The following is an 18,398-nucleotide window of genomic DNA, read 5'->3' on the forward strand; positions in this document are numbered from 1 at the left end:
AAAACTTTCAGCATAAGTCTGGTAGGCACATCTTTATATCACTTCATAATATTATTCCATGCATCATAAATTATCAAAACTCGAGGTCCATAAATCTTGTCTTCTAGTCGACCCAAATCTGAAAGTAAAAGTATAAAGCATAAACAAACATCATTTCTATGCTACAAAAAGATCCCACCCAAATCCAAGGTCCAAGTTTTAAGAAGCAATGGTGGCATCAGACTCTAACAGGGGAACTATGACAGAATTACAACAAAAGCAAGGCACTAAAATCACTATGGAAAGGAAATTACACTAGGAGAACATCAAAAGCAAGAAAAGAAACAAGGGGCAGCTGATATGGAATTACCCATTTAGAGGTAATAGGACCCCAGAAACTGAAAAAAAAATACAGTTGACATTGCAAGCATCAAAGTTGGGCATTTGGTCTAGTGGTATGATTCTCGCTTAGGGTGCGAGAGGTCCCGAGTTCAATTCTCAGAATGCCCCAGCCTAGTTTATCCTTTTTTCCCCCTTAATTTCAAATATATGATCATTTAGATTCAAGTCTAAAAGTCAAATATCATATCTCTCCATTTCCTGACAAGATTCGTTTGCAGTGAGTAAAAAATAAATAGACTGTTGCCATTTTCAAAAGTTTATTGTTGAACCTTTAATTTTACAGTCAACCACAAAAAGGAAATTTAACTAAAAAAGGGCACAAATAAGCAGAATAAATATGCACGTTGAAGAGCAGGTTCAAATCTTTTACTGGAGACGCCTATTTATATTCCACCAAAAAACAAAGAACCTAAAAGGCAAAGTACTTTTCCACCTTTTTGAGTGAGTTCCCATATTCTCTATCTGCAAACACTGCTTTCATTTCTTTTTCCTGAATCAACTACAAGGCTATACTGTGGGCTAGATCGCAACTTAACTCAGCCCCAACCAGCTTGAAATGTTTATTAGGACATTATTTAATGATTAGATTTCTACTAGCTGCCTACTTGTTCAGCAATTTCATTGTTTGAATTATTTTGAAGCATAAATCAAAATATTCAAATGTCTAATTACAATAACTAGCCAAGTACTGGCTTTAGATGTCAGACTCTTCAAACTTAAAAGAAATTTAGGGAACGTTTGTTTCGCTCAAAATGACTTACGAAAAAAGTTTTCTTCATTAACTCGTGTTTGTTTCATTGAAAACAACTTGGTCAATGGACAAAAGCTTACATGTCAACAGAAAATAAGCTCTTTTTCCTATAAATTGACTGGCCCTTTTAAAAAGTGTAAGTCCTTTTCCCGAAAATAACTCCTTTATAAGTAATTTCCTTTTTATATAAAACTTAACTTAAATCAAGCCCTTAGCATCCAATTGTAGCAGAAAATGATCAATGAACCGCATCAAAAGTGAGATTTGAAAATTTTGGTATTCCAAGAATGAGCCCATTGAAAGTTAGGAGTTCTAGGAGAAAAGATCTAGTAGCTATAAACAACACGAGTAGTATATTAAACATTGGGCATTTGGTCTAGTGGTATGATTCTTGCTTTGGGTGTGAGAGGTCCCGAGTTCGATTCTCAGAATGCCCCCAACCCATTTTTCCTTTTTTCCCTAATTTCAAATATATTATCAGAGGACCAACTGGAAAGTCAACTCTAAAAGTCACACATCAGATCTATTTGTTTCCTGACAAGATTCCTTTGAAGTTAGTACAAATAAATAGATTGTTGCCATTTTCAACAGTTTATTGTTGAACAGCACAAATAAATAGAATTACTATGCACGTTGAAGAGCAGGTTCAACTATTTTACTGGAGATGCCTATTTATATTCCAGCAAACCTAAAAGCAGAAGTACTTCTCCACCTTTCTGAGAGTTCCCATCTTCCCTATCTGCTAACACTGCTTTCATTTCTTTTTCCTGAATCAACTACCAGGCTATACTATGTGGGCTAGATCGCAACTTACCTCAACCCCCACTCCCTCACCCTTTGCTGAAAGATGTGATTCAGACCTACATCCTTATGCATAACCAACAAATTTACCAGCTAAATTAAGTCTAGAGGCTCTGATAACCGGCTTGAAATGTTTATTAGGGCATTAGATTTCTTACTAGCTGCTTAGTTGTTCAGCAATTTCATTTTTTAAATTATTCTGAAGCATAAATCAAAATACACTAATGTCTAACTTCAATAACTAGAAAAGTATTGATTTAGCTGTCAGACTTGTCATTGTTAAAAGAAATTTATAAAATTTACAAGATTTGTAAGCTAGAGAAGTTTCAGCCTCTAAGGGATCGATATAAGATGTAACCTGGAGCTAATGCAAAAAGCCCTTAGCATCCAATTGTAGCAGAAAATGATCATTGAACCACATCAAAAGTGAGAGATTTGAAAATTTTGGTATTACAAGAATGAGCCCATTGAGAGTTAATAGGAGTTCTACGAGAAACAATCTAATAGCTACAAACTAGACGTGAAGAATATCAGACATTGGGCATTTGGTCTAGTGGTATGATTCTCGCTTTGGGTGCGAGAGGTCCCGAGTTCAATTCTCGGAATGCCCCAGCACTTTTTTCCTTTTGGTTATCTATATTATATACTAAAATATTTTATTAGAGGAATCTGTACCAAAGTCAACTTTTAAGAACAAATATAGAACTTTATAAACTTAGATTGATGCTTTTTCTAATAAGTTCCAAGAAATAAATTAGGCTATATAAATTATCTTAGCATGTCAACAAGCTAGCCTCATACCTGGAATAATGGTTGCAAGAAAATCCAGTTCTGCAGAACCCTGTGAAAATAATGGAATAAAGCAATTAATCAACAAAAGCCAGTTTAGCCACAAAAAGGATGGAAAGAGGAAAGGCCAACAGACAAAAAAATATGCCTCTTCCTTGCTCTGAGTAAGGAGCAAGCTCATCTGTCATTCACAAGAACCAAGCTATAGTCCGTGCTATGGGCCTCGTCCATTAGCTTCTCCTTTGACAACATTATGCCTTTAACCAAAGGTTAATACAGGATTCCCACCAAGGTCAACAAAATTACGGATTGACTTTAGAGCTATAGTAGTCATCATCCTCGTCCAAAGAGAAAGGCATCAGTAATCTTGCCTAACCTGTTTATTCCAATAGCAAAAAGCATCACAAACAACCAAGTTTCAATCACAGATTCAAAGATTTCATCAATAAATAACGGTATGCACCATTTCTTGAAAAGCGATGCCTATAAATGTAGTAACAACATATTAGAGCAATAAATGAGCATTTGGTCTAGTGGTATGCTTCTAACATTGGGTGCAAGGGGTCTGGATTCAATTCTCAGAATGAAATAACATCTTAGACCAAAAAAAAAACGACCTCATTTTCTCTTTCTGTTTTTTTTGTGTGCGCGCACAATTAATATACTAAGCAGAGTGGCACAGCACTGCAAAAGGTGCAAAACCAGGTGCATGTGGGATTGAAGAACCATTCCAGGATTCTTAGTAAAATTACCAAATGACAGTAGCAGCCAAAGTAGATAGCACCTCCATGTATTCTATCAGCAAAAGAGTTTGCTGTTAAGTTTACAAAGTCCAACAACGAAAAAGGTTATCAAGATGCAAAATTTAATAATTAGTTGATAGCTGCCCAATCGTCCAATAAGCTCATCCTTCAACCATTTGTTAGAGTACCGAGTTAAAAGTCACATAGCAGAACAATTTGCTAACAAGTCAGCAGACAAACATCAAAACTTAGCCCAATCTTGAAGAAAAGAGCTAATAACTAAAACAGATTCAGCTAAACATCCAAGATAGGGCATTTGGTCTAGTGGTATGATTCTCGCTTTGGGTGCGAGAGGTCCCGAGTTCGATTCTCGGAATGCCCCAACTCCTTGTTTTTTTTCAATTTGATCTTACTACTTGAAATATTGATCAAAAGAATCTAACCAGAAATCAAATTCGAAAGCACAATAAAAAAATTTATCAACTTCATCTTGATTTGTTTGCTAGCATCATTCAGTAATTTGTTGCTAAAACATAAAGGAAGAACCACATTGTTGGTCTATCCAAACATCAGGGAACATTAGATTTGCCACAACCTCCCATGGATGAACACACAATTGAGAAGCAGCTTAAAATAAAAAGAGACCTCTCCTTAATTTGGCATGCCAGCCCACACAAATAAAACAGCAAACAGAACTTTCTGAAGAACTTTAAGCATAGCCATCCTAATTGTCTGGTCAGCTCATCTTTATATCACTTTATCGTATCATTCTATGTATTATAAGTTTGTGATAGATCTGGCTAGCCATCTAGCTATTAACCAAGCATTTACCTAATAAAGAAATAATGTACAAATAAATTATCAAAACTCGTGGTCCATAAATCTCGATGTCGACCCAAATCTGAAAGTAAGAAATATAAAGCATAAACAAACATCATTTCCATGCTACAAAAAGATCCCACCCCAATCCAAGGTCCAAGTTTAAAAGGCAATGGTGGCATCAGACTCTAACAGGGGAATTATAACAGAATTACAACAAATTCAAGAGACGAAAATCACTATCGCAATTCGAAAGGAAATTACAATAGAAGTACATCAAAAGCTAGAGAAGAAACAAGGACTACTCATATCATGTTAACCAATGAGAAATAATAGGATCCTAGAAACTAAAAAAAAAATATTTGAAAGTATAAACATCAAAATTGGGCATTTGGTCTAGTGGTATGATTCTCGCTTAGGGTGCGAGAGGTCCTGAGTTCAATTCTCGGAATGCCCCAGCCATTTTTCCTTTTTTTCCCTAATTTCAAATATATGATCATAGGACCAACGGGAAAGTCAACTCTTTAAGTCACATCAGATCTATTTGTATCCAGAAAAGATTCTTTTGCAGTGAGTAAAAAATAAATAGATTGTTGCCATTATTGTTGAACAGCACAAATAAACAGAATTACAATGCACGTTGAAGAGGAGGTTCAACTATTTTACTGGAGATGCCTATTTATATTCCAGCGAACATAAAAGCAAAAGTACTTTTCCACCTTTCTCAAAGTTCCCATCTTCTCTATCTGCTAACACTGCTTGCATTTCTTTTTCCTGAATCAACTACCAGGCTATACTATGTGGGCTAGATCACAACTACCTCAACCCCCACTCCCTCACCCTTTGCTGAAAGATGTGATTCAGACCTACATCCTTATGCATAACCAAACAATTTTACCAGCTAATTGAGTCCAGAGACTCTGATAACAAGCTTGAAATGTTTATTAGGGCATTAGATTTCTACTAGCTGCTTACTTGTTCAGCAATTTCATTTTTTAAATTATTTTGAAGCATCAATCAAAATACACTAATGTCTAACTACAATAACTAGAAAAGTACTGATTTAGCTGTCAGACTCATCATAGTTAAAAGAAATTTATAAAATTTATGAGATTTGTAAGCTAAAGAAATTTCAGCCTCTAAGGGATCGATATAAGATGTATCCTGGAGCTAATGCAAAAAGCCCTTAGCATCCAATTGTAGCAGACACTGATCATTGAACCACATCAAAAGTGAGAGATTTGAAAATTTTGGGTATTCCAAGAATGAGCCCATTGAATGTTAATAGGAGTTCTACGAGAAAAAATCTAATAGCTACAAACTAGACGTGAAGAATATCAGACATTGGGCATTTGGTCTAGTGGTATGATTCTCACTTTGGGTGCGAGAGGTCCCGAGTTTGATTCTTGGAATGCCCCAGCACTTTTTTCCTTTTGGTTGTCTATATTATACACTAAAATATTTTATTAGAGGAATCTGTACCAAAGTCAACTTTTAAGAACAAATATAGAACTTTATAGACATATATTGATACTTTTTCTAATACGTTCCAAGAAATAAAATAGGCTCTATCAATTATCTTAGCATGTTGACAAGCTAGCCTCATACCTAGAATAATGGTTGCAAGAAAATCGAGTAGTCCGTGCTATGGGCCTTGTCCATTAGCTTGTCCTTTGACAACATTATGCCTTTAACCAAAGGTTAATACAGGATTCCCACCAAGGTCAACAAAATTACAGATTGACTTTAGAGCTATAGTAGTCATCATCCTCGTCCAAAGAGAAAGGCTTCAGTAATCTTGCCTAACCTGTTAATTCCAATAGCAAAAAACATCACAAACAACCTAGTTTTGATTACAGATTCAAAGATCTCATCGGTAAATAAAGGTATGCACCATTTCTTGAAAAGTGATGCCTATAAATGTAATAATAACATATTAGAGCAATAAATGTGCATCTGGTCTAGTGCTATGTTTCTAACATTGGGTGCAAGGGGTCTGGATTCAATTCTCAGAATGAAATAACATCTTAGACCAAAAAAAAACGACCTCATTTTCTCTATCTATTTTTTTTGTGTGCGCGCACAATTAATATACTAAGCTGAGTGGCACAGCACTGCAAAAGGCGCAAAACCAGGTGCACGTGGGATTGAAGAACCATTCCAGGATTCTTAGTAAAATTACCAAATGACAGTAGCAGCCAAAGTATATAGCACCTCCATGTATTCCATCAGTAAAAGAGTTTGCTGTTAAGTTTACAAAGTCCAACAACGAAAAAGGTTATCAAGATGCAAAATTTAATAATTAGTTGATAGCTGCCCAATCGTCCAATAAGCTCATCCTTCAATCATTTGTTAAGAGTACCGAGGTAAAAGTCACATAGCAGAACAATTTGCTAACAAGTCAACAGACAAACATCAAAACTTAGCCCAATCTTGAAGAAAAGAGCTAATAACTAAAACAGATTCAGCTAAACATCCAAGATAGGGCATTTGGTCTAGTGGTATGATTCTCGCTTTGGGTGCGAGAGGTATTTTCAATTTGATCTTACTACTTGAAATATTGATCAAAAGAATCTAACCAGAAATCAAATTCGAAAGCACAATAAAAAAATTTATCAACTTATTCTAGATTTTTTGCTGACATCAATAAGTAATTTGTCGCTAAAACATAAAGCAAGAGCCACAATGTTGGTCTGCCCTACATCACGGAACATTAGATTTGCCACAACCTCCCAAATAAAAGGCCATCTCATATACATGGAATGAAGATATACACATGGAATGAAGACACAATTGAGAAGCAGCTTAAAATTCAAGGAAGCCTCTCCTGAATTTGGCATGCAGCGAACACGAATAAAACAGCAAACCATGATAAACTTTCTGCAGAACTTTAAGCATACCCAGCCTAATTGTCTGGTCAGCTCATCTTTATATCACTTTATCGTATCATTCTATGTATCATAAGTTTGTGATAGATCTGGCTAGCCATCTAGCCATTAACCAAGCATTTACCTAATAAAGAAATAGTGTACAAATAAATTATCAAAACTTCTGGTCCATAAATCTCGTCTTGTGGTCGACCCAAATCTGAAAGTAAGAAGTATAAAGCATAAACAAACATCATTTCTATGCTACAAAAAGATCCCACCCCAATCCAAGGTCCAAGTTTTAAGAGGCAATGGTGGCATCACACTCTAACAGGGGAACTGTAACAGAATTACAACAAATGCAAGAGACTAAAATCACTATCGCAATTCAAAAGGAAATTACAATAGAAGCATATCAAAAGCAAGAGAAGAAATTACCCAATGATAGTTAATAGGATCCCAGAAATTAAAAAAATAATTTGAGAATATAAACATCAAATTGGGCATTTGGTCTAGTGGTATGATCCTCGCTTAGGGTGCGAGAGGTCCCGAGTTCAATTCTCGGAATGCCCCAGCCATTTTTCCTTTTTTTCCCTAATTTCAAATATATGATCAGAGTACCAACTGGAAAGTCAACTCTAAAAGTCACACATCAGATCTATTTGTTTCCTGACAAGATTCTTTTGCAGTGAGCAAAAATAAATAGATTGTTGCCATTTTCAAAAGTTTATTGTTGAACGCACAAATAAACAGAACTACTATGCACGTTGAAGAGCAGGTTCAACTATTTTACTGGATATGACTATCTATATTCGAGCAAACTTAAAAGGCAAAGTACTTTTCCACCTTTCTGAGAGTTCCCATCTTCTCTATCTGCTAACACTGCTTTCATTTCATTTTCCTGAATCAACTACCAGGATATACTATGTGGGCTAGACCGCAACTTACCTCAACCCTCACTCCCTCACCCTTTGTGGAAAGATGTGATTCAGACGTACATCCTTATCCATAACCAAACAATTTTACCAGATAAATTAAGTCTAGAAACTGTGATAACCGGCTTGAAATATTTATTAGGACACTAGATTTCTACTAGCTGCTCTGTTGTTCAGCAATTTCATTTTTTAAATTATTTTGAAGCATAAATCAAAATATACTAAGTCTAACTATAATAACTAGAAAAGTATTGAATTAGCTGTCAGACTCATCATAGTTAAAAGAAATTTATAAAATTTACAAGATTTGTAAGCAATAGAAGTTTCAGCCTCCAAGGGATCAATATAAGATGTAACCTGGAGCTAATGCAAAAAGCCCCTAGCATCCAATTGTAGCAGACGATGGTCATTGAACCACATCAAAAGTGAGAGATTTGAAAATTTTGGTATTCCAAGAATGAGCCCATTGAGAGTTAATAGGAGTTATAGGATAAAAAATCTAATAGCTACAAGCTAGACGTGAAGAATATTAGACATTGGGCATTTGGTCTAGTGGTATGATTCTCGCTTTGGGTGCGAGAGGTCCCAAGTTCGATTCTCAGAATGCCCCAGCACTTTTTTCCTTTTGGTTATTTATATTATATACAAAAATATTTTCTAAGAGGAATCTGTACCAAAGTCAACTTTTAAGAACAAATATAGAACTTTACAGACTTAGGTTGTGATATAGATGTTTTCATTGGAAAACAATATCAACGGAGGAATAGGAATTAGAATTCTACATTTATTTAATTTCTTTAGGAGTTCTAGTTTTACTAGGTTTTTTATTTCCTTATAAACTTTAAATTAGGAATTCTATTAGGACTTTAAATTAGGAATTAGATTAGGATTTTCCTTTGTAATTAACAGCCTATAAAAAGGCTACCAATATGAAATAAAAGGGAAGATTATTTTTTATCACAAACATTAGTTTGGGAAGGGGGTTCAGTCAAAGACGAATCTGCCTTTGAGTAACCATAGGTCGAAGCAAGGATACTTTCTCGTCTAGACACTGTGACTAGATCTTACGCCAAGGCGCATAACAACTTGGTATCGAGTCAATTGTCATGGGTGACGAAAAAACTTTGATGACCAAGTGGAGGCATTTATGGAACAAATGGCTACAAGGCAACAAGCATTAGAGGAGCAGATGGCGATTTTATCTCTTTCGGTCCAAAAGACAACGGAAGAGAATTTAGAAAAAATAATGAAGAACAAGGCAAGAAGTGGAGGAAGAAAAGAAATTGATTCACAACACGGTGGGGCATGGTGCCAAGATACTCCAAGATGGAATTTCCCACTTATGATGGTGTTGGTGATCCTTTAGGATGGTTAAAAGATGCGAAAAATTTTTGGCAATCAGCGGACCAACGAAGAAGACAAAGTCGGCTTAGCTTCATTCCATCTCTTAGGAGAAGCACAATTGTGGTTTGATCAAATCGAGGAAGAGGAGGCAACTGGATTGGGAGCGCTTTAAAGAGTGTTGTCATGTCGGTTTGGGCCACCTATGAGTAATAACCCTTGGGGAACTTGCAAACTTGAGACAAACCGGGACGGTAGAAGAATATCAACATCAATTTCAATCACTCATGGCTAGGACTATCGATCTTAAACCTCGACAACAAATAAACCTTTTTATTGCCGGATTAGTAGAGGAACTTAGAATTGATATCGAGATGCAACAACCGGGAAACCTTGGAGTTGCAATGAATATGGCTCGAGCTTTGGAACGAAACAAAAGTCTCTTCCAAGATGTTATCTCAAACCAATCTAAACTGGTCACTTCCCAAAACACCGGCAAGAATTCCATTATTCCAACAACTAAGAGCTTTGCAAAGGGAGGAGGACAAACAACGAAACCAATGGGGAATAACAACAAAATAGGTTCTTCCGCACCATTTATCAAAAGATTGACACGAGCAGAGATGGCGGAGAGAAGGGCTAATGGATTGTGTTATAATTGTGACGAGTCTTACTCCATGGGGCATAAATGTAAAAGGCTATTTTGGATAGAAGTACCAGATATTGAAGATGAGCAAGATGATGAGGTAGATGATCTTGAAATTTCCTTACATGCCATTAGAGGAACTTGCAATTCATCTACTATGCAACTACCAGCAAAGGTGTCAGGAAAAACAGTGTTAGTTCTCATTGATTCAGGCAGTACACATAACTTTCTACGTGAAGGTCTAGTGCCAAGATTGGGACTGAAAATACAAAAGAAAAGGGGGTTGCAAGTATGTGTGGCAAACGGAGAACGGGTTCCTAGCATTGGCATTTGTAAATCAGTACAGTTCGTTGTGGCCAATGACAACTTTCAAGCTGATTTTTATACAATACCATTAGAAGGGTTTGATATGATTTGGGGGGTTAAATGGTTGTGTACCCTTGGTCCAATTTTATGGGATTTCAGCTCCTTAACTATGCAATTTGTAGTAAACAAGAAGAAGATACTCTGGCAAGGGCAGCACCCAGAGGAAGTTCCACGACTCAGCTTGATATAGGGACAGGATTTAACAAATATAGTATTAGATAAGCTACTGGTAGAATTTGCGCATTTATTCCAAGAACCGTCTGGGTTACCTCCTAACCGCAAATGTAACCATCGTATAACTCTCAAACCAGGAACGGGACCAATTGTAGTCAGGCCTTATCGATATCCACATTTTCAAAAGGATGAGATTGAGAAGCAGTGTGACCAAATGTTACAACAAGGAATCATTCGACCCAAGAGATCATCATTCTCTTCTCCAAGATTATTAGTAAAGAAGCATGACGGTCATGGCGTTTTGCATAGATTATCGAGAGCTTAATGCTTGCCTTCGTTAAAGACAAATATCGATTCTGTCGTGGATGAATTGTTGGACTAACTTCATGGGGCAAAATATTTTACAAAATTGGATTTACGATCGGGATATTTTCAAATTAGAATGGCAACTCTCGATGTGGAAAAGATGACCTTCCGAACCCACCATGGACACTTTGAGTTTCTTGTCATGCCATTCGGGCTTACCAATGCCCCTTCCACATTTCAGAGTTTGATGAATGACATTTTTTGCCCTTACTTGCATAAGTTTGTTTTAGTCTTCTTTGATGACATATTAATTTATAGCAAAACATGGACTGAACATATGCATCATGTAAGATTAGTTTTTGAACTCTTGCGGGATAATATGTTGTTCTTAAAGAAATCCAAGTGTTTCTTTGGAGAGTCTCAGGTAACCTACCTCGGTCATGTCATCCATGGTGAAGGGGTCGAGGTTGATCACACTAAAATTAAAGATGTCACCGATTGGCCAACTCCTAAAACTACCAAGGCTCTACGAGGCTTTCTTGGGTTGGCAGGATATTACAGAAAATTCATCAAGAATTATGGACAAGTGGCTGCAGCCTTAACATCTCTTCTAAAGAAAAATGCCTTCAACTGGACTAAGGAAGCTGATGTTGCTTTCACCCAATTAAAAACTTCTCTTTCAACAGCCCCAGTTTTGCAATTACCCAACTTTGCGGAGGAATTTGTGGTTGAATGTGATGCTTCGGACAGCTGGTTTGGAGCTGTACTATAGGAAAAATGACCACCCATTGCCTTTTTCAGTTGCAAGATTGCAGATCGACACCTTAAGTTGGCTACCTACGAACGTGAATTAATTGGTTTGGTAAAGGCAGTGACTCATTGGCGACCCTATCTTTGGGGAAGGCATTTCCTCATCCGTACTGATCACTTCAGTCTTAAGTATTTGTTAGACCAACGACTTACGACATCCCCACAACAACATTGGATCAGCAAGCTAATGGGTTTTGATTTTCGAGTGGAATATAAAGCAGGGAAGTTGAACAGGGCTGCAAATGCTTTATCTAGAAAAGACGAAGACTTACCACACCTCATGACTGTTTCATTCCCTCAAGTTGAAATTCTTAAAGCCATCAGACGAGAAATAGAAGCTTCCCCAGAATTATCACAACTCCAGCAAAGAATTCTACAAGGAGAGTTGGGGCCTGATTGGGTTGCACAAGATGGGTTGATTTTCTTCAAAGGGAGGTTGTACCTTTTACCTACCTCACCAATTATTCCCACTCTTATTTCCTCTATACATGCTATGGCACATGAAGGGGAATTGAAAACATTGCATCGTCTTCGCCAAGATTTTTTTTGGAAAGGAATGAAGCTTGCAACCTCAGAATTTGTGCAACATTGTTTAGTATGCCATCGCCACAAATGGCAAAATTTACAGCCCACAGGTTTACTTCAACCTCTTCCAATACCACAACATGTTTGGGCTGATATTTCTATGGATTTCGTGGAGGGTCTACCCAAAGTAAAAGGGAAATCGGTACTTATGGTGGTTGTGGACAGACTGTCGAAGTACGCTCATTTTTTACCTTTGTCCCATCCATTTACTGCTATATCTGTTGCTACCGTCTTCTTTGCAAAGGTATTCCGACTTCATGGCTTGCCGGAATCCATAGTTTCAGACCGTGATAAAGTTTTCCTCAGCCTGTTTTGGAAGGAATTATTTCGTCAAAGTGGTTCTAAGCTCGCTTTTCCTCAAAGATACCATCCCCAATCGATGGTCGATGAGGTAGTTAACCGAACAATAGAAATGTACCTACAATGCCTCTCTAGTGATCGTCCACGACAGTGGGTCGATTGGGTTCCATGGGCTGAGTATTGCTACAACACCTCATATCACACTGCCCTAAAGGCCACTCCCTTCCAATTAGTATACGGTAGGGATCCACCTCGACTTCTCTCCTATCCAGCTGGTTCTACAAGGATTGAAGCTATGGATAAGGCTCTACAAGATAGGGATGCACTTTTACACAATGCTCGAGATAGACTCTTGCAAGCTCAGCAACGAATGAAAGCCACTTATGATTTGGGGCACAGAGAGTTGAATTTTAAAGTCGGGGATTGGGTTTGGTTATGGCTTCAACAGTATCGACAATTGACGATAACTAAACAGAAGCATCACAAGTTATTGCAAAATATTTTGGTCCTTTTAAAGTCTTGAACAAAATAGGATCAGTGGCCTATCAGCTTGAATTACCTACAGGCAGCAGAATACATGATGTATTTCATGTTTCTTTCCTCAAAGAATACAAGGGACCTCAACCAGATGCGGTAGGAGACTTGCCCTTAGTATATGATGGCAAGGCCTTGCCTACTCCACAAGCTATTATTAATACCAGGCTTAATCGGGGTTGGCGGGAACTATTAGTGCAATGGGCAGGATGTCCTCAAGAAGATGCCACTTGGGAACCAATTGATAATTTTCGAGCAGCTTATCCTGAATTTAACTCCGAGAGGGGGAGTAATGATATAGATGTTTTCATTGGAAAACAATATCAACGGAGAATAGGAATTAGAATTCTACATTTATTTAATTTCTTTAGGAGTTTTAGTTTTACTAGGTTTTTTATTTCCTTATAAACTTTAAATTAGGAATTCTATTAGGACTTTAAATTAGGAATTAGATTAGGATTTTCCTTTGTAATTAACAGTCTATAAAAAGGCTGCCAATATGAAATAAAAGGGGAGTTTATTTTTTATCACAAACATTAGTTTGGGAAGGGGGTTCAGTCAAAGACGAATCTACCTTTGAGTAACCATAGGTCGAAGCAAAGATACTTTCTCGTCTAGACCTGTGACTAGATCTTACGCCAAGGCGCATAACAAATTGATACTTTTTCTAATAAGTCCCAAGAAGTAAATGTAAAAATAAATATATTAGGCTCTATAAATTATCTTAGCATGTCGAAAACCTAGCCTCATACCTAGAATAATGGTTGCAAGAAAATCAAGTTCTGCATAGCCCTGTGAAAATAATGGAATAAAGCAATTAATCAACAATAACCAGTTTAGCATCAAAAAGGATGGAAAGTGGAAAGGCCAACAGAAAAAAAATATGCCTCTTCATTGCTCTGAGTAAGAAGCAAGTCCATCCGTCATTAACAGGAACCAAGCTATAGTCCGTGCTATGGGCCTCATCCATTAGCCTCTCCTTTGACACCATTATGCCTTTAACCAAAGGTTAAAACAGGATTCCCACCAAGGTCAACAAAATTACAGATTGATTTTAGAGCTATAGTAGTCATCATCCTCATCCAAACAGAAAGGCTTCAGTAATCTTGCCTAACCTGTTAATTAAATAGCAAATAACATCACAAACAACCTAGTTTTGATCACAAATTCATAGATTTCATCAATAAATAAAGGTATGTTTCTAAATTGGGTGTAGTGGTATGTTTCTAACATTGGGTGCAAGGTGTCTGGATTCAATTCTCAGAATGTAATAACATCTTAGACCAAAAAAAAAAAAAAGGACCTGAATTTCTCTTTCTTTTTTTTTTTTTTATGTGCGCACGCAATTAATATACTAAGCAGAGTGGCAAAGCACTGCAAAAGGTGCAAAACCAGGTGCACGTGGGATTGAAGAACCATTCCAGGATTCTTAGTAAAATTACCAAATGACAGTAGCAGCCAAAGTAGATAGCACCTCCACGTATTCTATCAGTAAAAGAGTTTGCTGTTCAGTTTACAAAGTCCAACAACGAAAAAGGTTATCAAGATGCAAAATTTAATAATTAGTTGATAGCTGCCCAATCGTCCAATAAGCTCATCCTTCAACCATTTGTTAGAGTACCGAGGTAAAAGTCACATAGCAGAACAATTTGCTAACAAGTCAGCAGACAAACATCAAAACTTAACCCAATCTTGAAGAAAAGAGCTAATAACTAAAACAGATTCAGCTAAACATACAAGATAGGGCATTTGGTCTAGTGGTATGATTCTCGCTTTGGGTGCGAGAGGTCCCGAGTTCGATTCTCGGAATGCCCCAGCCCATTTTTCCTTTTTCCCCCTAATTTCAAATATATAATCAGAGAATCAACCGGAAAGTCAACTCTAAAAGTCAAACAACAGATATATTTGTTTCCTGACAAGATTCTTTTGCAGTGAGTAAAAAAAAAATAGATTGTTGCCATTTCCGGAAGTTTAGTGTTTGTACCTTCAATCTTATTATAGGCATCCACAAAAGGGTAATTTGACTAACAAAGGGCACAAATAAACAGAATAACCATGCACGTTGAAGAGCAGGTTCAAATCATTTACTGGAGTGCCTATTTAAATTTCAGCAAAAAACATAGAACTGAAAGGCAAAGTAGTTTTCCACTTTTCTGAGTGAGTTCCCATCGTCTCTGTCCGCAAAGACTGCTTTATTTCATTTTCCTGAATCAACTACTAGGCTATACTAGATGGTCTACGCAGCTAGCTCCCACCTTGCCCCAACCCCTCAACCTTTGCTGAAAGGCGTGATTCAGACCTACAACCTTATGCATAACTAAACAACATTGCCATTTAAATTAAGTCCAAAGACCCAGGTTGAAAAGTTTATTAGGACATTAAGTAGTGATTAGGTATCTACTAGCTGACTAGTTGTTCTGTAATTTCATTTTTTTAAATTACTTTCGTGCGAATCAAAAAATCTAATTTCTCAGTACAATAACTATGAAACTATTGATTAAAAAGTCAGACACTTCGTGGTTAAAAGATATTTATAAAATTTGGGAGATTCATAACCTATAGATGTTATGGCCTCTAGGGGATCCATATTTCGAATTAATAACTATATGCTGGGATTAAAATATAGATAAACGCTATAATCTGGTACTAATGCAATTTCAAAAGCCCTTAGCATTCAATTGTAGCAGGCCAATGATACATTGAAGTATTGAACCACATCAAAAGTGAGAGATTGAGAAACTTTAGTCTTCCTAGAATGAGTCCATTGGAAAGTAATAGAATTTCTAAGAGAAAAGATCTACTAACTATATACCAGACATGATGGATATCCAAAATTGGGCATTTGGTCTAGTGGTATGATTCTCGCTTTGGGTGCGAGAGGTCCCGAGTTCGATTCTCGGAATGCCCCAATTTCTTGCCTTTTTCTTTTCAGTTCCCTGTTTTATATCCTAAAATATTTTATTAAAGGAATCTTTAGTAAAGTCAACTTCCAGAGCATAATATTGAACTTCATTGACTTAGATTGATCTGCTTTCTAATGAGTCTCAGAAATAAATAGAAAAATGAATAAATTATGTTGTATGAATCATCTTTGCATGTGGGCAAGCTGGCCTCATACCTGAAGTAACAGTCATTAGAAAACAGAATTCTGTCTTATACCTGTGAAAATAAAGGAATAGAGAAGTTAATCAATAATATCCAGTTTAGCCAAAGATAGAGAAAGGAAAGGCCAACAGAAAAGAAGTCCATCTGTCATTCTGACCAAGAACCATGCTACACTCCATGCTACACTCCATGCTACACTCCATGCTATGGGTCTCCTCCATCAGCTTCTCCTATTGCACCAACACGCCTTCAACCAAAGGTTAAAATAGGATTCAAACCCAGGTCAACAGAATTACAGAATGACTTTAGCTAAAGTAGTTAGCATTCTTGTGCAAATAGAAGACTTTTAAGCATCTCTGCATAACTTCATAACTGTTCATTCCAATAGCTAAAAAGATCACAATCAATCTAGTTCTGATCAGAGGGTCAAAGATTTCATCAATAAATAAAGGCTCACACCACTTATAGAAAACTACTACCTTTGAATGTAATAACCATAAATTATAGAGAACAAACAAGTGTTTGGTCTTGTGATGTGATTCAAACTTTTGGTGCGAGAGGTTCCCCATTCAATTCTCAGAATGCCCAACTGTTTTTTTCACTATCTTCTATCCATTTAAAACTGCACACAAGATGATTGTGGCCCGAAGCCATCTTTCAAAGAATTAATTGTTTTCTGACAAGACAATTCAAAAACTAGTTGCAAAACTAAATAAAATAAGGAGCAAATCTTTATGTAATTTTATTAATAGCTCTCAAAGTCTTCAGATAAAAGATACCGCCCATCCCAGTCAAAAATGAATCAACTTGCTTTGGTTGTAAATGAACGGACATTTGAGGAGCAGGCTTAAATACTTCTTGACCAATGTTTATGACAAGAAAAACTAGTGAACTAGAAAGCCAGATCTAAAGTAGATGGCAAAGCGGGGTGCAACGACTGTAGTAAAAAGAGAGGCAAAGCACTGCAAAGGTGCAAAACTTGGTCAAGGTAGTATTCACTCATTAGTAGAAATGTAGACCTACTAAATGCTTTCACAGCTAAAGTAGATGGCACCTCCACCTACTGCCTCAATAAAAGACTTTGCCATTTAGTTTGCAGAGCCCCAGAAACCAAAGGATTAAGGATACAGCTTTAATGGAACAGTCACTAACAGCCTAATCATTCAATAAGCTCATCTTTAAACCATTCTTCTACAACAACTAAGCAGGCAGACATCCAAATTTATCAGATTCTTGAAGAAAATACCTGAAGGCAAAAAGGAATTTCTGATAAACATCAAAGATTGGGCATTCCATCTACTAGAATAATTATATAATACTACCAGCATTCAGATTTCAAACAAGTTAGGGGATACAAATTCAAGTCAAACATCTATAATTGAAGATTTGGTCCAGTTGTATGATTCACTCTTCGTGTGCGAGAGGTCCTAAGTTCAATTCTCGGAATGCCTTAAAACCCTTTCTTTTTCCATTTCCAAATTTTGCAACTAAAAATAATTGATCATCAGAATCCACAATTCAACTTAAAGTAAGTGTACTAATACAGCAATTAATGAAAAAATATGCAAAAATTATAAGACTTTGCCTAACCCTAGACTCCAATAGGTTCAAAATAATATCAAAGAATTCTTGTAAAACTCTAAATATATATATGAATTTAAGAAATCATCAGTCGATAAACTTCCACTTACCATTAAGCCAAACAAAATCGCCACGAGTTAGCAAACAGTATACAAAAGAATATAACACGAAAACTCGTCAAGCTCCACAGCAGCAAATTACAAGCGATTACTGCTTCATTCATATGATTGGAAAATGGAGGGAAATTAAAAAAAAAAAACAGTATTTTAGGTTACTTAATAATTTCCATGACTTTTCGTCAAAACAGGAACCGACAAGGAAAGAGAACGAAGAGGGGAAGACTTGGGTCAAAACTCATAATGGAGTCACCAACGGGGTCTAATTTTATTTTTAGTCCCTCTATTATGTTGAAAAATGAGCTTTGCCCCTTTTATTTTAATTTAACAGTTTTAAACCTCTACTTTTTATAATAATGTTAATAGTAGATTTAAATTGATAACACCTTTACTCACTGTCATTAAATAGATTGCATAGAATTTTTTGCTATTGTTCAAGCATTTTGTC

The 18,398-nt window shown here is 36.5% G+C and overlaps 1 long non-coding RNA gene and 7 other non-coding genes across 9 annotated transcripts; 7 read left to right on the forward strand and 1 right to left on the reverse strand.

The window, feature by feature from the left end:
• The first annotated feature begins 417 nt into the window (after positions 1-417).
• On the forward strand, positions 418-489 carry TRNAP-AGG (transfer RNA proline (anticodon AGG)). The gene has a single exon. It is a non-coding gene; the product is annotated as a tRNA-Pro (tRNA).
• Positions 490-2,472: 1,983 nt separating this feature from the next.
• TRNAP-UGG (transfer RNA proline (anticodon UGG)) lies at positions 2,473-2,544 on the forward strand. Its single transcript has one exon. It is a non-coding gene; the product is annotated as a tRNA-Pro (tRNA).
• A 1,231-nt stretch (positions 2,545-3,775) lies between these two features.
• Positions 3,776-3,847, forward strand: TRNAP-UGG (transfer RNA proline (anticodon UGG)). Its single transcript has one exon. It is a non-coding gene; the product is annotated as a tRNA-Pro (tRNA).
• An 822-nt stretch (positions 3,848-4,669) lies between these two features.
• Positions 4,670-4,741, forward strand: TRNAP-AGG (transfer RNA proline (anticodon AGG)). The gene has a single exon. It is a non-coding gene; the product is annotated as a tRNA-Pro (tRNA).
• Positions 4,742-7,652: 2,911 nt separating this feature from the next.
• On the forward strand, positions 7,653-7,724 carry TRNAP-AGG (transfer RNA proline (anticodon AGG)). The gene has a single exon. It is a non-coding gene; the product is annotated as a tRNA-Pro (tRNA).
• Positions 7,725-13,928: 6,204 nt separating this feature from the next.
• Positions 13,929-18,184, reverse strand: LOC128286704 (uncharacterized). Of its 2 annotated transcripts, none has more exons than XR_008277327.1 (4): positions 17,945-18,184; positions 16,411-16,500; positions 16,267-16,307; positions 13,929-14,263 (listed from the first exon to the last, which is right to left on the reverse strand). It is a non-coding gene; the product is annotated as an uncharacterized LOC128286704 (long non-coding RNA). The 2 variants fall into 2 exon arrangements; XR_008277326.1 differs by having other exon boundaries at positions 14,591-16,307.
• Positions 14,892-14,963, forward strand: TRNAP-UGG (transfer RNA proline (anticodon UGG)). The gene has a single exon. It is a non-coding gene; the product is annotated as a tRNA-Pro (tRNA).
• Positions 15,985-16,056, forward strand: TRNAP-UGG (transfer RNA proline (anticodon UGG)). The gene has a single exon. It is a non-coding gene; the product is annotated as a tRNA-Pro (tRNA).
• Positions 18,185-18,398: the final 214 nt, after the last annotated feature.

Source organism: Gossypium arboreum, chromosome 13 (assembly GCF_025698485.1).
Source record: "Gossypium arboreum isolate Shixiya-1 chromosome 13, ASM2569848v2, whole genome shotgun sequence".
NCBI lineage: Eukaryota > Viridiplantae > Streptophyta > Magnoliopsida > Malvales > Malvaceae > Gossypium > Gossypium arboreum.